This window comes from Haplochromis burtoni, unplaced genomic scaffold, assembly GCF_018398535.1.
Source record: "Haplochromis burtoni strain Fernald_Lab_line unplaced genomic scaffold, NCSU_Asbu1 Contig_721, whole genome shotgun sequence".
NCBI classification, from domain to species: Eukaryota; Metazoa; Chordata; class Actinopteri; order Cichliformes; family Cichlidae; genus Haplochromis; species Haplochromis burtoni.
In genome coordinates, this window is record NW_024583082.1 from 159,895 (window position 1) to 185,079 (window position 25,185).

The 25,185-nt window shown below is 38.6% G+C and overlaps 1 long non-coding RNA gene across 1 annotated transcript; it reads left to right on the forward strand.

Annotated features, from left to right (window-relative positions):
• Positions 1–8,658: 8,658 nt before the first annotated feature.
• LOC121812662 lies at positions 8,659–10,677 on the forward strand. Its single transcript, XR_006053228.1, has 4 exons — positions 8,659–9,283; positions 9,438–9,544; positions 9,715–9,765; positions 9,872–10,677. It is a non-coding gene; the product is annotated as an uncharacterized LOC121812662 (long non-coding RNA).
• Positions 10,678–25,185: the final 14,508 nt, after the last annotated feature.

Genomic DNA, 25,185 nt, shown 5'->3' on the forward strand with positions numbered 1-25,185 from the left:
TCAAGAGGCGAAGGTGCCGCGTGTGTCCCAGGAGCAAAGACGTCAAGACCAAGATCCTGTGCCACGAGTGCCAAGTGCACGTGTGCACCAACTGCGCCGTCACGTACTGTCCCAACTGCAGCGCTTCTTCCCGCACCACCGCTCCCCAGACGCCACCGACGCCGTAATAACACAAGCGCCCCGCGGGGGTCCTAGCGACCCCCCACCCTATCATCGCCGTCGTCATCATCGTCATCGTCATCATAACACATATATGCCCCGTGGGGGTCCTAGCGACCCCAACCCTATCATCCTCATCATCATCATCATCATCATAACACATATATATGTGTGTGCGCCTTGAGGCGACTTATGTTGCTATCATCGTCATCGTCGTCATCATCATTCATCGTCATCATCATCATCATCATCACATATGCTCGAGGGGGTCCTAGCGACCCCCACCCTAATCACCATAACACACATATGCCCCGTGGCGGTCCTAGCGACCCCCACCCTAATCATCATAAAACACACATATGCCCCCCCCAGGGGGGGGTTACCAAGACCCCCCCACCACCACCATCGTCATCATCGTCATCATCATCATCATCATCATCATCAATACCATCCTAATAACAACACACACGCCCCTTGGGGGGTCACCACGACCCACGCCCCGAGAACAGGCGGGCGCACAAGGGTTAAAGTCCAGATATACAACAAGGGAGTGAATTAAGGGAACCAAGGACAGACACACACACACACACACACACGTGCGCTGAGGAGAACCAAATACGAGCGGGAGAGTGAAACACAGGCGTATACAATCAAGAAAATCATGAGGAGGAGCCAAAACTCAAAGCAGGACACAATAAACAACTAAAACAAAAAACTACTAAATAGAAAGACAAAAAAAATTACACTGAACAGGATAAAAAAAAGGAAAACTGAGGAAACCAAATACAAAACATAAACACTCAACAAAAAGTTGAACCTAAATAACTAAGATAAACACAAAAACTAAAAATTCAAGTTACTAGAGTGTAACTAAAACATTACTCAAAAACTAAGAGCAAAATGAAACTTCAGGGTTAATGCTGGGTGTTTGCTGCTGTAAAGGTTGTTCATTTCTTACAGAGTGTATTTTAACTTTTGCTGTGAACCTGGGACGCTCTGAAGCAGGTTGGATTCCAGATTAGAGATCAAAAGCTTTCAAATTGCAGTCTAATGATCAATCAGGATTGCGAAGTTTATTCTACAGTTTAATCACATTATACACTAAAAACAATGAACTGTCAGTCATGATGAATGATACTATTCATGATGTGTTTATTTGTCATCAGCTAAACTAAATAAAGGACTTCTGGTCTATATATACACGCACATACATGCCTGCTGATGTGACTGAATTGCTGTACTAAGAAGTGCAAACAGCTTCTTCTGAAAAGCAACACATTTAACACAGTCGAATACTGCCCCCTGGTGCTGATTGTAAAGAAATAATTTCTCCTAAAAACAAAGGATGTTACAAAAAATAGGAAAGAAAAAAACTTTAAAATTGTGTATAATAGATACGTGTATAATGCTTGTACACACAGATCACATCTGTGTGTATCAGATGTGATCTGTGTGTGGGATCTCTTGCACATTGCGCTTTGAGACTCACATAGTTCCGCAAACGTAAGCTAGATTCAAGTGCTAGTGGAAACATGGGACATCTGGACTTCCTGTTGATTCCTGTGTCATTATTTACTCTTTACCTTTCCTTTGTTCTAAGTGCTTAATGTGTTAATCACATTTCATGCCTTTTGTTAATGATTGCTTCTGTCTGTGTTTTTTCTTTTCTTTTCTTTTTTAATGTCCGAACAATAAGTGATGAGTATCAGTGATTCTGTGGTTTATGCTTCAAATTCTTCAGCTTCATGCTGACTCCCTTTTGGGGATCAATATGAGCAGAAATTCTTTTTATCTCCTGAACTGCCCTTCTCTGTTACACATTTCATTGTTTTTCGTTTTTGCTACCTAGCCTGACATGTCTCCCCAATGTGATGTTTGTGTATTGTCTGTACGGTCTGCAAGGTCTTTAATCTCAGTTGCAGGCATCTGCAACCGACAAATAAAGGCATTTATCCAATCCAATCCAAGTTCACTAACTAACAACACTTGGTGAACCCTTGCTTAAGCTCCATTTACAAAATGACAAATACACATTTTCATTTGGTGAACATGCATACTTGAATCAGTGCACCGGAATTTGTAATGTCATTTACAGTTAATACCTGTCTGAAATCTAGACCCCATGCACATCACCAAACACCGTGTTTCCTACCTTGAGATGCTCTTGTGGGTCTTTCTTCACTCACTTTTGTCATCACCAACTGCAAAAAATGGTCTGTTGGGTTGAGATCACGTGACGGACTTGGCCATTGAAAAATATCTCATTTTCAACAACTCATGGATTCCTTTTGCGGTATGATTTGGGTCATTGTCCATTTGCACTGTTAAGCACTCTCTGCTCAGTTATGCAGTATTTCGCTGAACTTCTACAATTCATTTTAACACTTCTACGAATACTCCATGTCACTGCTAGGCCATCCTAAATCAGTCATGTGAATTGGTGAATCCCTGGACTCTAAAAGGTTAAATCAAGCATACAAGTCTGTCACGTGTATTTTTTTTTTTTTAAAGATCCACCGTTGTGGTGTACAGAGGCAAAATTACAAAAAAATATATCATATACCAAAAAATTGGACGTAACTGTGTAAGAGGCATGTTTTATTAAAAGAAAGAAAGAAAGAAAGAAAGAAAGAAAGAAAATCCATTGCATGTGTTATTTCCTTAATTTCCAGTTATGTTCAATAACATTTAGATCAGATGTGCATGATAAAGCCTACCACATTATGTAGATCACTGAATGATGCACTAATAAATGTACTCAATCAACAATTTGAATACTGTGTTTCCAGTCTTGCAGATTGCAGAGACAAAAATCCCTAAAAACAAAAGAGGCATCTATTGTTTTTAGGAACATGTAGAAACTCCAGACCCTGAGAGCTGTAACCAAAAGAGATCTGAAAGCAATGTCAAAGTGGCACAAACTTTGACATTGCCACACAGTTCCTCCTAACTGCTTTCAGAAACATGATACCAAACACATGGTAACACCACTGACATAATCCAAAAGTCAGGGTTGCTTTTTGCAGCCAAGCTTGGACTGGACAACAAGGACTATGTTTCTCCATATAAAGGTATAAATTTCAATCAAAAACAATCTCTAAATGTTAAACAGTATGCTGTTATAGCTTGTTATAGTTTCTGTTGACTCTAAAGAAATTATAACAAGCTCTGTTTTGTTCCAGAAACCTCTTCCTTCAACTGCAACAGTTTGGAACTGACCAGCAATTGTTACTGAATCTGAGCTCTAGATGTGCATTCTCTTGTGTAACTGCTTTAAAATAAATCCATGCACATTATTTTCCTGACTGAATGACTGGGAAACAGCCTTACTCATCAAATATATCTTTACTATTAAACGGAAAATAATATTTACTCATATTTAACAAATACTAATACGTTATTATTAGTATATTTTTATCAGCTTACAATACATTATTACTACAGAGAATTCATTTCAAAATAGGTTTGTGCAAAAGCTATTTCTCATAGGTGGATATAACTAATTTTACTAAAAGTTAGTAAACATTGCTAATTACCTACCCTACCCTAAAATCTTATAAAATGGTTCCTAGTCACTTTTTATACTGTAAAAGGAATGAAGAGCTTAAAGTGGAAAGCTTTTGGAGGGTTTTTATAGTATAATAACTGGCAGCTGTCTATTCCCAAAAAGTGTAAAACACTGAAACTGAAACTGAAAGGGTAGCTCACACATGTGAGATGATGATAAGTGAAGTGACAAAAGAGAACATAAAGCATTTGCAGCGAGTCATCTCACCGTGTTGTCATTCCTTACCCCTACGGTAGATTACTTCTTCTTCAAGTCACAAATGGGTAAGATCGATAGCATTGTACATCATGTCAGTGTGTGTGTGTGTGTGTGTGTGTGTGTGTGTGTGTGTGTGTGTCTGATTGAGTGAGTAAAAGATTGCATTCTGGTTGTGTATTTATGTTCAGCACAGCACGTACCACTTACTGTACCTCATGTTTACTTGATTTCATGTTCATGAAAGGTGAAGCCGGTCTCGACATCCTACATTTAGCTCTGTCTGATCAAAATATTTAAAAATATCAGCATATGTATTCAACTACAATTCTCCATTTTCCATTATTTTTGATATTCTGTTTTAACTTCAGGGCCGATGGCAGCAGCCTTATCCGCAACCAGAGGACAAGCTTGTGTCAGAGAACACAAGTGCCTGTTTTTCATCTTTTCTCTACTGTGTCTCGTTAGCGTCATAAATTCACTGAAAACCAAGGACTATGTGGTGAATTCATCCTTGCATAACATCCTTGCAATTTATTTGTTAACTTGTTAACATACACTGCAAGTTATCAGCATTTTTCTTTAAATGAAATAGGCTTTATACTTGGCTGAGCAGTTTCCATTGTCTCAAATTTCAGGAACAAATGAAGATAGCAATAGCAGAAACAAACAGAATGAAGGTTGGTCAGTCTCCAAGTTTTATATATCATGCATCTCTAATAACTGTAACTAATAAACTAACATGTAACTGTGATTTTTTTTCTCATCAGGCAGAACACAAGCATAGAAATGCAACAATCACAAAATTATTCGAGCTTTCAAATTCACTGGCTAACAGTGAAAAACTGGTAAATGAATAATTTTGCTTTTGTTAATTTTGAGAAAATTAAGAATTTACTTGTTTTCATGTGTGTTTTCATTATATTAGCCCACACACTGTGCTCTGCTTCTTTCTGGGAAATTGTAGGAACTATTCAAGGAAACACTCCGCAAAGCTGTAAAAGAGGAAGAGAGACTGAAGGTGGTCCAGTCAGTCTGCAGATTACATTTGTTTAGAAATATACAACATGAATTCACAAAATTAGGAAGTAAAAAAAAAATCGATATGACATCAGTATACCTTCAGTGATGCACATCACAGAGAAGTCTAATACATGGATGTGTAGGAAACAGGAGTCTATGTGGCACAAAGTAACACTGAACAATGAATTTAAATGCTAAAAGTTGTATTTTCCCCATCAGGCACAATACAAGTACAGCATGCTGACTGCCTCAAAGGAATTTGAAGAAAAAAAGAAGCAATTTCTTCCTCAGTTGGAACTAGTGAAGACATTGCCATATTCTTCAGACCTGATGGAAATGGCTAACATTGCAAGGAAAGCCTTAAAGATTGCTAGAATTTACTTAGACGAGAGACTGGCTTTGCTGCAAGACTAGAGAACAAGAGAAACAAGATACTGAGTTGTAACAGTTTACGTTCTGTCTGCGTCTCAGTGGAAAAATATTGTTTTTATATAATTTTCCAGATTAAACCAAACATATTCTTATGAAATTATCTGCAACTTTTTTAAATAAGTAAATGTTTGATGCAATAAAAGTTATCTTTATTCCCAGAGAACGTCTTTTGGTTTTGCCGCTCTTGTCCAATGATTTGACATCATAATACAATTTTAATAAATATATTATGTAAAAAAATAAATAAATCATATTACGCGTCCTTTTTTGAATCTCTGAAATAATTGTCATAATGGGAAATCTTTTGTTTCTAAAGTCTGATTTTCAAGTCTTGATATGAGGCTTGAAGGGTGGGTCTGATGGAAAACCAGAAATTCATTGTCTAATATGTTGTCACAAAGTCATTAGGTTATAAGCCAAAAGAAGATCATCCAGGGTTTCATATCATAATTCATTCCTCCCTTTTGAAACATAGTATTAACAAGACTTACTTTTTCTTCAGTGTGACCAAAAATGAATGACAAACTAGTAGAGAATTATTTATTCTGATTATTTGTCTATAAACGCTGATTTTGGAGACCCATCCTCTGTAACACACATATAATGAGGATTTACAGCAACAGTCTTTTCCTAATTTCCAAGTACCTGTGAACTTTAAACCTGTCAGGCTCAACATATGATATAAATCCATTTTTATACAGTCAGTGCCAAAGGTGAAAGTCTGTCATTACAATAATAATAATAATAATAATAATAATATTAATAATTAACAGAAAGCACAAACTTAAAAAGCAAACTGTTATTATTTTTAATTCTTCATTGCATTTGCATTAGTTAGCAGCATGACCTTTTATGTTGAGTTTGAATGCGTCTCCCTGGTCAGGTGAGTTTTCTTCAGTTCACATTAAACGTGAATCATTAAACATGCCTGTTAAAAGCTGCCTGTCCAAGACTCTGGTTCAAAAGAGGTTTCTAACCTCAAAAGTTATACTTCCTTATTAGATAAAGCGTTGTTAAAATCCATACTTTGACAGAACCACAGTGCACCTAAACACCCACCCACCTACCCGCCCACAGGCTAGCCTTTTCAAGGAGTCTATAAAGCATTTTGTGTTGTGTTGTCATTCAACATTCATGCTATTATTCATGACTCCTTTTAGTAGCAGGTAAGAAGAGCAACACTGTACTGTGAGAAGATAGTGTATGCAGATTTTTAATACATCATGTCCAGTGAAATTTAAAGACTTTACTTCGTTGTGTTGTTTTAGAACTGTGATGGCAGCAGTAGATTTGTCCAGAAGCAAAGGACTGGGTGGTGTCATAACAACCAAAGGCTTATACATCATTTTAACTCTTCTGTGTCTGAGCCGCCTTTCAAGTTCACTAATAGAGCAGGACCAACTGGTAAAGCGATTGTTGACTTTCCAAACAAACAGCTAAATTGAGCACTTCTGCAACTAAGTCATTACATTCAAATGTACAGTGTTTTGGGGGTTTTCTGGCATAATCACATGCTTCACGTGCATGTTTGTTGATGTTTCCTCTTTATTTGCAGGAGGAACTGAAAGAAAATGTTCAGAAACTGCAACGAGAAGCATTGAGATGGAAGGTAAGTCAGTCAGTATCCATGTTGTGGAAATGGAGGAGCAATCTGGAGGGTCTATAACTATAAACCACCAAAGCAAATCAACATTTTCCATCATGCAAAGCTTTTTTGTAACATAATAGACTTAATTACTTTCTTTCTTGTTTTTTTTTTTTGTTCCTCTGGCTTTATTTTTTCCTTCAGGCTGAAAACAAGATTGACAGAACCTACATACCAGAATTGTTAGATGATATGCCACACATAATGAAGTCTTTGTCTGAAGTGCTAAGGAAAGATTTTGCACCAGTGTTGAATTTTCCACCACTGCTGGAGATAATTGATGACCTAAAGACATTCCTCGAGGCATTCAGTGAGTACATAGGTAAATACCTTGAAACTACATCTGCAGAAATCAAGGACTATGAAGAGAAACTAAGTGGTGTGATGAAGCGGATAACACACCTAGAGAAGCCCAAAGGTGAACTGTAACATATTAATCATTACAGACACAATACATTGGTCTGTTTCTGCTATTGTATGTACTGCCTGTGTAAAACTTCTTCTATACTAAGCAGCTTTAGTTTGAAATTTTTTGGAAAGTGGCTTTGAAATGTTTTCACTGAGGAAGACTTTGTGTACAAGTGTGCTACAAAGTGTGATGAATTGATCAGCTTGTAGACATTTTCATTTTAGAGAGCTAATATAAACAAAAACCACTGAACACATAGATTGTGTATTGAACTGCATCAGTAAATCTGGCAGTAGTCAATGACTTACAATGTTTTGCAACATGTCATAAAGAAATGTGTTTATATGGATGGTTAACTGATTTATTACATTCCCATGCTTATATTGCTCATTTGAAAACTGTTAAGATATCCATCTAAATAATAGAGAATGTTTCCAAAGCTATATAATAAATGTCAAACTGAAAATTGAAGATACTGGAAACCTGGACCATTCCCTTGTTTCACAAAAACGTCTCTAATGTTCATTTGGACCCATTATCATTTATGTACATTATATTTTGTATTGCTTTAAATATATGCAGGGATTTTTTTCCTTCCTCCCCTTTCAATCTGTAGTGGTTCGGTCCAGAACCTATTTCGGCTTTGGCTTAACCAATTAGCCAACGCCACCTTGTTAAATGTTAATTTGGTCAGCTGGTTTATTTGTGAAGGTGTGATTGGTCCACTTGGATGTTTTTCTGTTTCCTGTTTTTATTTAAACACAAAATGTTTAAACAAAAAAGGTTTGGTCACTTAATAAAGTTGTTTGTTATTACAATAAGTGTGGCTGGAGTCTTCCACGTCATCAGATCTTTGTCTTCTCCATGCACCTTGGAAGTAGGTGAAGAAAAATTTGTTGCTTTAAATGCACAGCAACATTGTAAGTGAGTGCTAGCCTTAATGGATTTTTCAAATTTAAATAAATGAAACCTCTGTCCCTGTTTACTTTTGTGTGTTTGTGCAATTTTATTCCATAGTATTAACTGGATTATACTGATATTGTAATTATTTATTTAAAGTAGCTTATAATCTACTAGATATTGTATTCAGTTATATAAATAAAGTATCAGCGAGGTTTATGTTATACTCCCGTTGCATGAAAGATACAAGCAACAATACACAGCATAATATTTGATGCTTCAGTAAAGCTTTGTGTAAAATATTTTTTTATTTCAAATGATTTGAAATGATCAGTGACAATCAGATTGATGTGCATGTTAAAATAACTGTGGATCCTGGTATTTGTAGAAGCTCTAAGAAAAAACTGTATTCTGATAACCACCTATTTACATTTATTATATGTTATTACTAACTTCCTGTGTTGATTGTAGCGACGAACAAAAGTGGCACAAAATTAGTGACGCATGAATAGTACAACAGTAGTAACACAGTATACAAACCTAACATCACCTTACATCATATTTGGTTCACTGATATTATTGGAAAAACTGAGACTCTGCTATTCTCTTGTTTAACAAAAATGACAGTTCTACCATTGTATCATGACTGGTTTCATTTTTGTCTTTGTGGTTAAAATGTGTTAACCACATTCTCGTGCCTTTGCTGTCGGTGGCTTCTGTCAGTTTTTTCTTTAAATGTCACAAGAGTAACTGATGACCCTTAATTCCTGTAAAGTGGGTCTGACCGACACTATTTCTGTGGAAAGAAAAGCAAAAGGGCAGCTCACACACATGAGATGTAACATTAGTGAACTAACACCAGTGAATATAAGCCATTTGCAGCGTGTCGTCTCAATGTGTTTTCAGCCCTGACTTGTACAGTAAAGCAACTCCTACTCCATTCACCAGGCAGGTAAGATCAGTAACACTCTAGAGTGAGATGGTTTACATTTAATATATTTTATACAATATATCAATAAATTACCAACAGGACAAATCCTTTGAATTCTTTTTTCAATAATATTTAGTTATTTTCTTTCAAACTGATACCAGTTTTTTTCAAACAGGGATGGCAAGATCAGCCTTATCCAGAAACAGAGGACAGATTTTTTTCATCTTCTCTCTGCTGTCATTGGTTTATGTTGCAAATTCACTGAGCAATAAAGAACTTTTGGTAAATCTTTTAGCTTCTTTTGTCATATGACCGATACATGTTTATCTGTCACTGCAAGTCACCACAAGCTCATTAATGGTTGAATTTTTTTTTTTTATTCAGTTTGAGATGTTTGTATGTGGTGCGGTGAAGCAACTGACACACTTACAATCTCTTTCTGCAAATTTCAGAAACTCAAAGAACAACTTCGGAAACTAGAAGAAAGAGCAGCCAGAATGAAGGTGAGTCTGTCAGTTTCGTGTTGATCACATGTTGTCAGCCAAATGTGGACATGAAACTACATTCCACAACAGAATATAAACTAAACATCTTTATTTTCTTCATTAGGCAGACTACGAGTACAGTAAAGCAACCAATTCAAGAGAATATGATGAAAAAATAGAGCAGTTTTATTCTATTTATGAACTAATAAAGACATCATCAATCGCAGAGGATTTTCCACCATTGCTGGAACTGATGAACAAATTTAGTCGCTTCATTGACAAATCTAGGGTTTGGTTTAATGGGGCGGAAGATCACAATAAAGCAAGAATGAAGGACAATGAAAAGAAACTGGAAGAACTAAAGAACATCATCAAATTTCTAGAGGAAAAACGAGATGAACTCTAACGGTTTCTATTTAATATTTTCAAAATAAATACATGTTGTTTAGATATACTATGTTTTCATGAAAGAGGTGGACATCATTTATTGCCTGAACTGTGATTCATTTTCATTCATTTATACACTTTAAATAAAATCTGAAATATGATGTATTACCTGTGGAAAACTTGATTCTAGGCCAACTCCTTTTTACTTCATTTTAACAATTTATATTGATAGTACTGTGTTTTTTGTCAACTAATTCTTATTTACAATTATATATAAGTGACACAATATATAATAATACTTCATTCCTGATTCTCTTCAACTTAACATGTAAAACCTGCAGCATTACTTTGATTTGGTCCAAGCTGTGCTTAATCACCAAAACTGGCACTGAATTCAGGTCAGACTTATTAAAGTTTACATTATTCTCCTGTCACTGTTATCACCATTCAACTGTCACATTTCCGCTTTTCTCAAATCTAGTCAGAAGGTTTCTGATTATAAATAATTGGATAAATGACAAATTTCATATATTGACATATCAAGGCAACAAAACAAAACATAAAATTACAAGAGAAAGTTCAAAAGAATGTGAACCAACTTATTATGAATTCAATTCTAGTTAAATTATTACACTACATATACTAAATTTGAAAAAAAAAAAGCAGTGAAGATTTTGTTAAAATATGAAGTGACTTTAAAGCAGTTATCATAACAGTTTATTAGACAAAAGTATAATTCATTGATTGTTGTATTGTGTAAAATCTCACCACTAGATGTCATCAGATTGCAGACTGTACTCTCCAATCATTCAGCTGAATTCTCTGTTCTTAACCCCTGCATAATCCTAGCTATAATAACCCCATATGACAAACTTTTAGTTTTTGTTTTTTTGTTTTTTCAAAATCCATGTGTCAGTATGACATCCAGCTCATTTCCTATTGCTACAAGTAATTAGATTAGCCTAGAATTACATTGAGTGTCCCCATGGCTCACAAATGCTTATGAGTTCTTTTCTCCTTTGCCTTCTGGCTGGCCCTAAGATTTCAATGGCCCTAACTGAGATTTTATATGAAGCCCCAAAACACTTCCAGCACAGCCACCACACTGCTAGGCGAAGAAAGAAAGCAACTTGTATAAAAGGTATATCAGTAAAGAAAATGAAAAATAACATTGAAAAGAACAAATAAATAGCAATGAAAAATCAATATGAATAAAAAATGAGTAGCAAGTATATCTTGTTCTAATGAAAAAGACATTAGCAAAAATTAATGATAAATTTATTACTTTCTAGTTGCTGTTTGTCAGGTGAAAAGATTTGCCGTATATACAAGAAAACACTACGAGGTTATTTGGTCATTATTTTTGTCTACAATTTGTAACAGTTGCTGTTGTAATGCAGTGTATCGCCGCATGATGGCGCCTCCTGTCTCATGACTGGTGTGTCACCCCCTTTTTTAAGATAAGATAAGATAAGATAAGATAAGACTTTATTGATCCCACGACGGGGAAATTTTTGCGTTACCTCAGCGCAGGTACAGATATCACAAGGAAATACAAAAATACAAATAAGTACAATCAATGAAAAAAAAGTAAGACAATACACTATATACAATGGTAGCATACACAGTATGTGATTATGGATATGGTTGGAAATATGCAAGACATAAACTATATAGCTTGACATAACTATTGTACCACTACTATTCCTATGTATAGACATGTACACACACACATGTACACACTAAATATACATATGTATACATATACATACATATATACCTGCACATGTCCATACACATGGAAGGTCCATTATGCATGAAGTGGTGACCGTGGATGTTCACAGTGTCCAGTGACTTATGACATCGTGATTGAGGAGTTATAGAGTCTAACTGCTGTTGGGATGAATGATCTGCGAAAGCGCTCCTTCCTGCAGCGAGGGTGTTTCAGTCTCTGACTAAAGGAGCTGCTCAGCCCACTCACATACTCATGCAGTGGGTGATGTGGGTTGTTCATGATGGATGTCAGCTTTACTAACATCCTCCTCTCGCCAACCACCTCCACAGACTCCAGGGGACATCCCAGCACGGAGCTAGACCTCCGCACCAGTTTGTCAATCCTGCTCCTGTCCCTGTCCGTGCATCCACTCCCCCAGCAGGCCACTGCATAGAAAAGGGCAGATGCTACCACAGTGTCATAGAATGTCCTTAACAGAGTCCTGCAGACTCCGAAGGACCTCAGTCTCCTCAGCAGGTGGAGTCGACTCTGGCCCTTCTTATACAGGATGTCTGTATTTGTAGTCCAGTCCAGTTTATTGTTGAGGTGAACACCCAGGTACTTATAAGAGTCCACTATCTCAATGTCTTTCCCTTGGATGTTCACCGGTGTTGTAGGGGGTGACTTCCTCCTGAAGTCTATGATCATCTCCTTTGTCTTGCCGGCGTTGATTTGGAGTACGTTGGTCTCACACCAGCCAACAAAGTCACTGATGACCCCCCTGTATTCCTGATCATTCCCGTCTGATACGCATCCAATGATGGCTGTATCATCTGAGAACTTCTGTATATGGCAATCGTCCGAATTATAACAGAAGTCTGAAGTGTAAAGGCTGAACAGGAAAGGTGAAGAACCGTGCCCTGTGGTGCCCCCGTGTTGCAGATTACCACCAAGGACACACAGTCATCGAGCCTCACATACTGTGGTCTGTTGGTAAGGTAGTCGATGGTCCATGCAGTCAGCTGTTTGCCTACACCAGCTCCCTCCAGCTCCCTTCTCAGTACTGCAGGTTGGATGGTGTTGAAAGCACTGGAGAATTCAAAAAACATGATCCTCACAGTGCTCCCCGCCTGCTCTAGGTGAGAGAGGGATCGGTGTAACAGGTAGATGACAGCGTCATCCACCCTGACCACAGAATGGTAAGCGAACTGCAGGGGGTCCATCACTGAGCCCACCAGTGGCTGAAGATGGTGCAGGATGAGCCTTTCCATGGTCTTCATCAGATGAGAAGTCAAGGCAACAGGCCTGAAGTGGTTGGGCTCCCTGGGGTGTGCGATTTTTGGCACCGGAACCACACAGGAAGTCTTCCACAGTTCAGGAACCCTCTCCAGGCTCAGGCTCAGGTTGAAGATGTACAGGGCCATCTGACAGAGCTGGTCTGCACAGTCCCTGAGCAGTCTGGAGCAGATTCCATCCAGACCTGCTGTCTTCCTTGCCTTCGTCCTCTTGAGCTGATTTTTTGCTCTTCTTCGTACCATCTCTCTGTAATGGATTCTTCCGTGTGTACACGGACTACTGTGCTCAAAAGTAATGTGTAGTAGAGGTAGCACTTTTATTTTTGATATTTTAAATAAATGAGTACTTTTGGAAAGTTAGAAGCTTTTGCTCATTTGCCATCCACCTGCACACCTCCGCAGCTGACTTCATCTCCACCGCACGTTACAAATCCACTTGGGTTGGCGAACGAACTGTCATAAAATAAGTATGTTCTCAGAAGAAATGCTTCAGAGTCATCATCTCATCTATTATGTTGAGCCAGCAAGTCAGGTACTGTGGCTATTTACTGTTACATATATTCAAACACGACTTTGATATAAGAAGTTGACCATTTGAAATAAGAATCGTCAAATTCACTCCGGTAGAGTCAATAAATAATACTTACCTTTAGCCTGTTTTATTTTTTCCATCTCCGATTTTCTTTTTGTTTTTCTTTTGCGCACCTAGATATTCTTTTAGGAGCCATTTATTCAGTGTTAGGATAATCAAAAGTCCATATTGAGATGTAGCGTTATGATGCAGTTGTTCCAATTTTTCCCAACCACTACTGGGGCTAACTTCTGGTTAGCGATGCTAGGGCTAACCTAAACAACCACAAAGGCACTTTATGCCAGGGGCCAGCCCTGTGTTGTCGTTCTCTAGCCACATGCATAAAATGTGATTAGATGGATGTCCATGTCAGCCAGTATATTTAAGATGCCAGGGCACATTAGCGGCTTCCACAACCCGATGTCTGCTCTTCTGTACTTTTAATTGATTAATTTTAAGTTTATAAGGATCCACCAGTTTGTTTGTTTTTTGAAAACTTAATTAGACACTTTGTTTTCATAACTTACGAAAAAACTGACTGTACCTTTAAAATTTCAAAATCTATGGAGGTTTCTGTGTAGGCGTCTGTGGCCCTTACGCAGCTACACTTTGTCTGTTTGATCATTTAAACTCTGTTCAAACGGAAAAAAAAACATCATGTGGCTAACTATGACAGTGTCAATATTTGTTGTTACAATGTGACAGTTCAAGTATGTGAACATAAAGGATACCCACCTGCTTTTTCTCTTTTACTTTTAGAACTTATTGTAGTATTTTGTTTGTGTTTCACTGGCTCACTGTACTCATATTGAATTACTAAATTTACAAGAACAAATAATTATGCACAAAAAAAGTAAATACAAATATAGCTGGATACACCCACAGACCTTCCCACCCATAAGTGAGCCGTGTCATAGAGGAGGTAACACCAGGTCTTATATAACGTACGTGTGGTGTATCATCCAATTATTTTGTCATTCATCGCTTCTCCTTCCAATACCAGGTATGATCTGTGACGCTGTATTAAGAAAAGATTTTGTTGTCAAATTGTGATCTAACATCATGACTCATAGTAAGAAAAAGTTTACTTTGTAAGTTTGCTCTCTGTTGTTGTTTCAGAACAGTGATGGCAGCAGCAGGTTTGCCTAGAAGCAAAGAAGTGAGTGGGAACACAGTCACCAAAGGCTTATTCATCATTTTCACTCTGCTGTATCCAGCTAACCTTTCAAATTCACTGATAGATGAGGATCAACTGGTAAAATTATTGATTAGTTTTGTTTTTTTAAAATTACATTGTTTTTGTATTGGGTCATGGACCACCCAAGCAAAATGACTGTTTTTGTTTCGCTTTTGGCATAATCACAGGCTTCACATGTTTGTTGACATTCCCTCTGAATATACAGGCGGAACTGAGAGAAAATGTTGAGAAACTACAGGAAGAAGTACTGAGAAAGAAGGTGAGTGTCAATGTTCATGTTATGGATGAGAGTCTGTCACTGCTAATATAAATCTTTCTAATGTTATGAAATTAGCAAAGCCAAAAAAACAAATAACTATAAATAAAATCCATCAATGTATCTTTTTATATCTTTGATATATAAATGATATAAAAAGGATATATGTATTGATTTTGCTTTGGGGTTTTTTTGTCAGGCTGAAAACAAGCTAGATAGAATTTATACTCCACTAATCTATGATGATGCTACGCGCTTAATAGACCATCTATTTAAAATGAGAAATACAGTGGAAGAGTTTAAACTGCTCACGCCATTACAGCATTTCATGGATGACCTAAAGAAGCTCATGGATGCTACCAAGAAGTACAAAGGCAAATACCTTGAGTTAAAAGCTGCAGAACTCAAGGACAATGAAGAGAAACTAAGTGGAATTATGAAGTGGTTACTAGAGGGGCATAAAGATGAACTGTAGCATATTGTCTGTCTCTTTCGCTGATTCCACTGTATTCATAAAGCTTCTCTTCCATAATGTGCAGATTCAGTGTGAAGTTTTTCACTCTCATTATTATAACATTGTTATAATTTGTTGTCTTAAGTAGTATCAGTAAAGCTGACAGTTAATAATAATGTATAGGAAGAATAAACCCTGTCTGCAAATAAAGCTCATGTTTAATAATCAACGATTTGTCCAATGCTTACTCACTGATAAAATATATCATATATCATAAGTGTAGCACACCAGTCAATTAGTCACATGATGAAGGCTAACCAATTTATACACTCATATTATTAATTTAATATATACTCATTCCTCACCACTCTGAAAGATAAGGCTCAGGCTTTTGAAATATGTCTGTTTATGCCTCACTGCCAGGTGATAAGGCTACTGGATTATCACATAAAGGTATCGTCTGCTGCTGGATTAAAGCAATATTCACTCACATTCACAATATTTGTGCCTCAGTTTGAATCACAAAATTGGTCATGTGTAAATCTTAATCTACATGATGATAAGAAAAAAACCATTCTGCTCTTCAGGCACTGATAGGTATAAAACTACTATATATTTCTATCCTAGGTCTACTAAAACCAGCATGAACAGTAACGTTCTTTAAATTGTCAAATTACAAAAAATACATTATTGGGTCTGAAAAAGTCTGACTTGCTCTTATTATATATACTCTTAACTTCATCTCTTTTTTTAAAGGCACCTATATACATAGATAGTTAATAGGTTTATTATTACTGTTAGAGAAAGTTTGAAATAACCATATTACAAATTACTGACTGAAAACTGTACTTATTGGAAACCCAGACTGTGTATTGGTGGTATTGTAACACAATGATGCAATTAGTTTAATACGTCATGAAGATTTCTGTGAAAGTGAAACAACAGAAAGTGTAAACACATATCAGAGGTGCGCCATCAGGGAGGTGGCTGCAGGTCTGCATAAAAGCACTGTGTAAAGTCCCATCTCTTCATTTCATTTATCAGCTTGTATTTGCATCACAGGTAAGCTGAAAACTAATATTTACAACATCATAGTTTATTCTAGAACTTTTCACTAATCAGACGGTTGCAGATTCGACTGAGTATTTCTATTACCATTGTTTGTGTATTGCTAACATTGTACATTTTTTAATTAGAATATATATTCCCTCGAATTTTCAAATGTTGTTTCTTTTTTGTAACTATTCTATTTGTTTTCTTACAGTGTAAAAAAATCATGTTATTTACTCCAAACAGTGATGGCAGCAGCAGTTTTGGCCAGAAGCAGAGGGGTGGCTGTTTCCAGTATCACCAAAGGCCTGTTCCTCATGTCCGCCCTGCTGTGTCTGATTTGCCTTTCAACTTCACTGATAAACAAGAACCAACTGGTAAACTTGATGTTTGCTTTAAGTCCAATCTTTTATTTTTATCTAATGCATGTGATTGTGAGTCACCACAATCACATCTGTTGCTGAAACTATATGAAAGTTTTTGTCAGCCATTATAAACTGTAACCACATGTCACTGCTCCCTGTTAAGATCCAGGAAGTGCTCAAGGAAAGTTACAAGGACGCACAACAGGAAATGGATGAACTGATGGTCAGTAAAAGTTTCTCACTGCATATAAAATATACTGAGTTTGTCCCTCGTGTGCATTAAGAATAACATCATGCATGACTTTGAAGCATGACTTTGTTGTGTATTTATTGATCTTGTGCCATGAAGATTTTCTTTTTCCTATTAGGAGTGCAAGTCAGACATGCTGAAAGCTTCAGAGCTGGTAGATGAATATCTGGCTCTCATGGACCCAATGATAGCAGTGATCAAGAAATTTAACGCACTGCTTGGTAAAACAGATCCTGACACAGATATGGAGGACCTTAAGGTTTCCTTGGAAGAAACCAAAGCTGAACTAGACAGCAGAAATGAAGAGCTTGATGAGGAAATTGCATCCATGGAAAAGAAACTGAGAACAATAAAGACATTGATTGAAAACTTTGGGGAGCAGCACACTGAACTGTAAATACACAAGTATTTATTTACAAGTGCTGCATCCCTTTAATTTGCACTAAAATAGTCTCTGAAAATATTTGTTTTACCTGTTTGAAAACAATGTCAATGCAAAAATAATACAGAATAAAAACATTTACATTCTCTTCATGCTCTGGTAGTTATGTCAACAACAGACAGAACTAATGACACACATTTTGACTTGGCATAATTTCAGGTGTCCTGGTAAGTAATGAAAGTGAGCATCTGCTAAATAGCACCGGGAACCCTGAAGGATCTCACAAGGCTCAGAGTGCTCATTTTCAGCTTTTTATATTATTTTATTCACAATGTCTGTGTTGTCATTTTCACAGTTCTTGCTGACACTTTGCAGTGCTCGCTGCTCTCTGCTGCAACCTGATCTGATTATTCAAAACCTTGTATGTGAGGAGCATATGATCACACAGTTTTACACCTTGGTGCAGACATCGATACTCTATTATTCTTTCTTTATGATTTCTTATGTTCAAGTTGTTTTTTGCCGATTTGTAGTTTGTTTTATACCTGTTTCAGAGCAGGCACAGTCTCTAAGGGGATGGGGGTTTGGGGGATAACAGGAGAAGAGAAGCTGCAGAGACTAAGACTGTATATTAGGCTTTTTAATTTGGGGTTTAATACAGCCACCAGCCTTTGGTAGATAGCCTGTTAAAAGAGATGCATTTAAAATTGTAGAAGAGATTAATGTCAAGTCATCTTTGAACATATTTGTAGGAAGGTTAATGTGAAGATAAGCTTTTTTCTTCCCAAGGGTAACTTGGCAACTACAGCCAAGCGCAAACAAGCACACAATGCCTAACATCAAACAGACACAACAACAACAACAACAACAACAACAACAACACATCTATACAGTCTCTCATTTACATCATTCAGTAGCGAAGGAATTCTTAAAGCCTTTAGTCCCACATTATTCCAATTTGTATCTCCAGCCAGGTGGAAGCAGCTCAACTGAGAGGATAAGCTGACTGAGCTGACTGAGACTTGTTTAAAACCTTCAGATTATGAAGTGCTGAATGTTCATTTAAAGTGGTGCCTGTCACATTGCTCCACACCTGCATAATAATCTGAAATTTGTTTTTTCTTTTTGATTTTAAGAAAACTATATCAGCTGACAAAAAGTTACTGAATATAAAAAACCATGGCATTTGGATAAATGACAATATGGCTTCATGCCAAGGAAGAGCACAGCAGATACAATGTTTGCTTTTGGAGAGTTGATGGAGAAGTATAGAGAATGCCAGAAAGACTTGAACTCTGTCTTTGGTGATTATGGAGAAAGCATATGATAGGGAGGAACTGTAATATTGCACAAGGAAGTCAGAAATGGCAGAGAAGAATGTGAGAGTGATGCCGGGCATGTATGAGAACACTGACAGTGATCAGGTGGGCAGTTTGCCTGTTTGCATTCATTCAAAAAACTATTTATAACACTCACGTCATTAAAAGACAGGACACTTTTTATATATAGTTACATTTATATCATCTATTTTTATAGTCATCGATAATTATACTTTCATTTTATTTTGGTTTAAACTTTTTTTTTTCATTGTTTTTCATCACAACTACTGAAATTTACGGCCTTGTCAGACATACATATTTTATTAGTATTAGTCCTGACACTCACTTTTGATAAGCATGCCTTTTCCCACAGTTCAAACAACTTCTGAAAGCAGCTTAAAAGTAGATTATTTAGTGCTTTGTACATTTTCATTGCAGTGCTGAGATTAACTAAATGGTAACATTTTAAGGCAAATAGTTTAATGAATAGTGCAACCCTATCCATTTAAAATTCTTACCCCTTTTTTGTAGCACATAAATTGGATTAGTGTTTGTTTCGTATGTGCCCCCATACTTTACCTCCACACGGTCTTCATAATACAGTATGGTCACTAACTATTGTCAAAGAACATACAAACACACAGTTGTATTTGTTGGCAGCAGTGGTTAACCCACAGCAAGAGGGTCTTGGGTTCTAACCTGGGTAGGAGTCTTCTGTGTGGAGTCTCCACATGGCCTTGGGGATTTGCTTCAGTGTCTCTCTAAAAACATGTTAGATTAATACTTCCTGATCATGTCATGCATTCCACTATCTGATTCAAAAAAGCCTAATTACCACACATTTTCTTTTAAATTTGATTTTGGTTTTAGACAGAGATGGTAATTACATATTGTGTCACTTTATTCACGCAGTATCTGATCTAATCTAGCCAGTATTAGTATCACTATGAGAGATGCATAAAGCCTTGGCTTGTGATCAAAACTTGTCAGACCGGCTGTTCAACAAGGCAATACTGTGACTGTTCAAATATGTCCGCCCAAAAGAGTAAAGCATTGCATGTTGTTATAAACGTGTCTGTCAATTTCAGTTTCATTTTTGGAATGTACTGTAGTATTTGTACTTACAGCAAATGAAGAGTTGTTTGTTTCCTATAAAAACAAGTGTAGAAGAAAAAGACAATTTAATACAGTTAATCGCTGTTGTGTAATTATCCACTTGTAATTTCCTTTTATGTTGGAGTCTTTTTCTGCTCGGTGTGCTACTAATGTAGGCATGAAATTCTTTTGTTAGTACATAGTGATAAACAGCAGCCTTGGGGAAAAATCCTAAGAGTTAAGGAATAATACTCAAAAACAAGTATTCCTTAAATCATATATTTCTGTCCTCATTGCCAGACACTAACCATCACTCTTTGGTTGTGTGGATTCAGTGGCAGATGTTCAATAAATAAGATAGAAAGACACCATTAGAGTCTCTCAGTCCTTATTTGTTGTAGATTTCCAGAACTATTTTTGGCTTTGTTGGCAGGATCACTCATGTGACTGTTACTGGGTTAGGTGTCAGACAGTGATCTGATATGAAGTCCGGTGCTGGCGATCAGTTTGAAGTCACTGCATATCCAGTGTTGCGGCCTCAACTGACAGGACCCAAGCCGATAGTTTCCATGTCCCCTGAGAGTGCTGTGCTGACAGAGCCTGAACTTGGGGATTCTCTTGCCTTGTGAGTAGAACGAAACAAATGAAATGAAATGAAATGAAATGAAATGAAATGAAATGAAACAAGCTTTATTGGTCACATACACAATCATACAGAGTACAACATAATGTGAAATGTGTCTTGCCCGAGCTGCGCAAAGGCTGCAGACGTAGCCGCGCCATTCCAGGGCTTGGTGTTTTTTTGGCATGGGGGGCCTAGCCAGGACCCTTACTGGATACTGGGAGGAAATCGAACTTGCGACTTCCATTCCAAAGGTGGGTGGTCTTACCACTACACTATCCAGCAGAGTAGATTCTGAGGGTTCAACACTGTTTGTGAAATCCAAGCCAAGACTACTGTCACCTATGGATTTCCACCCCCCTCTGTCATTGTTTATCACCTGCCAAATCATCTCGGGTCTACTTTGTCACCAGTCTCCAATCTGTCTCTGTTGGTACTCCCTGAGGGACTTCACCTTTACTGCTCCTGCAGTCCCTAAGTGCTCTGTATTCTCAATATTCCCAGCGACTGTCAGCCAAGCCCCCTGAGGTGTTCTGTTACCTTTGCCTACATCATCCTGCTGCCCAGCCTCTGCAGGGTCTCGACCATTTGCTTCAGCAGGTTTATGCTGTCGCAGGCAACTCTCTGCTCTCAAAGTTGAATCCTTCTGAATCAACTGACTTTTGACTTTTGGAGTGTTTCTCACTTTGATGGACAGTTCAGGATACTGTGTTAAACCTAGCTGAACTGTGGCAACAACATATGTGTCATTTACACTGTATTTGTTTACATTTTGGAAAATTAAATATGAGGAATTACCTAGCAACGTTTACTGTTTATTGCATAGTAGCAGAACTACTGCTAAGGTAAGGTAAGTTCTGAAAATAAAAGTGAAAGGGCAGCTCATAACCAGAGTACATAAAGCATTTGCAACGTGTCATCTCATTGTTTTCATTCGTCACCTGTACAGTGCAGCAGGTCTTCTTCCATTCACCTGGCAGGTAAGCTCAGCATTGTACCTTTGGGTGTTTTTTTACTGAATACAATCAAGGATTACATTACAATTATTCACTTGCTTCAAAAATGGGGTGCAAATATGAGAGTCAGTTGTAATCTTCCTTTGATGACTGCGATGAAACAGGGATGAGGGGGAGTTGGTCTGCTATGAGTTTTCAACTAAACAACGTTAATTTAGCACATAACGCAGATTTAATTCCCATATTTGTCAAATCTGTTACTCAGTGAGACACGCCGTGGTGTACATGAACCAGAGGTAGACTCACTCGGTGGAACAGACTGGGCCAGATCTAACCAGCGCAAATTTAGAATTTGTCAGCCACAGTCCTTAGTGATATTGTGTTAATTCTCACAGTGATGGCAGAAGCAGCTACCAGAACAAGAGGGCGAGTCTGTGTCATCACGTGCTTGTTTCTCTACGTGTTACTGGCGATCTACTCGATACTGTGCTTCATTTACATCGCAAGCTGGGTCAAGAACAAACTGGTAAATTTAATGATTATTTGCACATAAACACTGCAAATAATTCTTAACTGCTGAACAGATTCTGTACTTAAAAGGGGTTTTCATAGAAGCTTAAGCAGCTGTTATTTTATGTATTCCAATATAAATGCTGAGTGCAAAAGAAGAAACACACACAAAGTGGGTCCAAGTTGCTCACAAGCTAACTTTGAAAGTTTGTCATGTGTAGGCAGTTAGAAAATATATATATATAAACTATCAATAACTATATTTCAGATTAAAATATCTATCTGTGATACATTGACAGTCATGCAAATATTATCACTACAGTCTTTTCAACACAATATACTGTAATAAATTTAAATTTCAAAAAATTTTATTTTATTGTTTTTCATTAGGCAGAAGAAAACTATAAAAATGCAGCCATCACAAAGCTATTTGAATTCACAAATTCACTTCCTAACAAGAACCAGCTGGTAAATTAATATTTTCTTTCATTATTATTTGTTGCTTCCTTTAATTTCATTGTGTTGTTGAGCAGCTGGCATTCTCACTATGCTCTGCTTCTTTCTGCTAAACCTCAGAAAATATTCAGGAAAATCCTCCAGACAGCAGTAGAAGAAGAAGAGAGACTGAAGGTAAGTCAGTCAGTCTCCGTGTTACTCACATGTTTGCTGAGAAAATATGCAGTTTGAGTAGATTCTAAATTATAAATTAAAAACAGCACTGCATTTGACATCAGCATACCTTTAATGTGTTACACCACACACTGAACTGTAACTCATGTAACTATTGAAAACAGCAGCACCTAAAGGAGAATGTAACATGTTTTAATTCGTGCTAAATGTTTTGTTTTGTTTTTTTTCAGGCAGAAGACTACTCCTACATGGTAACTCTCTCAAGAGTTTTTGATGAAAAAGTTGATCTCCTTACTCCTAAACTGGAACTACTGGAAACATTATCAGCTGATTTTCCAGAACTGCGGGAAATAATTGCAATTGGGACGCGATTATTAAAGAATCTCAGAGCTCACTTAGACATGAAACTGATTCTTCTGGAAGATTAGAGGGTGCAGAGAAATGAATGATGAGCTTCATAAAACTGTCAAACAACAATCTGATTTTTTTTTGTTCCCATCTGTATCCCTGTACATCTGTGTTGTGCATATTCAGTTTTTTGAATCCTATTTCATGAATATTCAATTTTACTTAATTTTTTTTCTTGTCCATCCATCCATCTTCATCCGCTTTGTCCGGGGCCGGGTCGCGGGGGCAGCAGCCTAAGCAAAGAGGCCCAGACCTCCCTCTCCCCAGCCACCTCCTCCAGCTTATCCGGGGGAATACCAAGGCGTTCCCAGGCCAGCCGAGAGATATAATCTCTCCAGCGTGTCCTGGGTCTGCCCCGGGGCCTCCTCCCGGTGGGACATGCCTGGAACACCTCACCCAGGAGGCGCCCAGGGGGCATCCTTGTCAGATGCCCGAACCACCTCAGCTGGCTCCTTTCGATGTGGAGCAGCAGCTGCTCTACTCTGAGCCCCTCCCGGATGGCCGAACTTCTCACCCTATCTCTAAGGGAGAGGCCAGCCACCCTTCGGAGGAAGCTCATTTCTGCCGCTTGTATCCGCGATCTCGTTCTTTCGGTCACTACCCACAGCTCGTGGCCATAGGTGAGGGTAGGGACGTAGATCGACCGGTAAATTGAGAGCTTCGCTTTTACACTCAGCTCCCTCTTCACCACGACGGACCGGTGCATGCCGACTCACTTCTTACTGGTGGCTCCCTTCACCTCTGGTGTCCACCATTTGGTTCGGGGATTACCACCACGGCAGGCACCAACCACCTTGCGGCCGCAGCTCAATGCAGCAGCTTCGGCAATGGAGACGCTGAACATGGTCCATTCGGACTCAATGTCCCCAGTCTCCCTCGGAATGCTGTTGAAGCTCTGCCGGAGGTGTGCGTTGAAGATCTCGCGGACTGGGGCCTCTGCTAGACGTTCCCAGCACACCCTCACTACGCGTTTAGGTGCACCAGGTCTGTCCAGCGTCCTCCCCCGCCACCTGATCCAACTCACCACCAGGTGGTGATCAGTTGACAGCTCAGCCCCTCTCTTTACCCGAGTGTCCAGAACATATGGTCGCAGGTCTGGTGATACGATTACAAAATCGATCATCGACCTACGGCCTAGAGCGTCCTGGTGCCACGTGCACTTATGGACACTCTTATGTTCGAACAGGGTGTTCGTTATGGCCAAACTGTGTTAGCACAGAAGTCCAATAACAGAGCACCGCTCGGGTTCAGATCAGGGAGGCCGTTCCTCCCAATCACGCCCCTCCAGGTCTCGCTGTCGTTACCCACGTGAGCATTGAAGTCTCCCAGCAGGACAACAGAGTCTCCAGGTGGAGCACCCTCCAGCACCCCCCCCAGGGACTCTAAGAAGGCTGGGTACTCTGAACTGCCACTCGGCGCATAAGCGCAGATGACAGTCAGGACCCGTTCCCCGACCCTAAGGCGCAGGGAACAAACCCTCTCGTCCACCGGGAAAAACCCCAACGTACCGGCAGCAAGCCGAGGGGATATTAGAATACCCACCCCAGCCCGCCGCCTCTCACCAGGGGCAACTCCAGACTGAGACAGAGTCCAGCCCCTCTCCAGGAGACTGGTTCCAGAGCCCAAGCCATGTGTAGAGGTGAGCCCGACTATATCTAGCCGGTACCTCTCAACCTCACGCACTAACTCAGGCTCCTTCCCCACCAGAGAGGTGACATTCCATGTCCCTATTGCCAGTCTTGGCAGCCGGGGGTCAGTCCGCCAGGGCCTCCGCTCCTGGCCGCCACCCGGCACACAATGCACCCGACCCCTATGGCGCCTCCTGCGGGTGGTGGGCCTTTCTTTTTGTTTCCAAGTAAAATCAAACATATTCCTTCAAATAATACATATTTAAATTCTTTCAGTTAATGTTTGGCACGTTTTTTACATTATGACATCCTTGACCAATGATTCTTCTACTGTAAATCAAGTGTGTG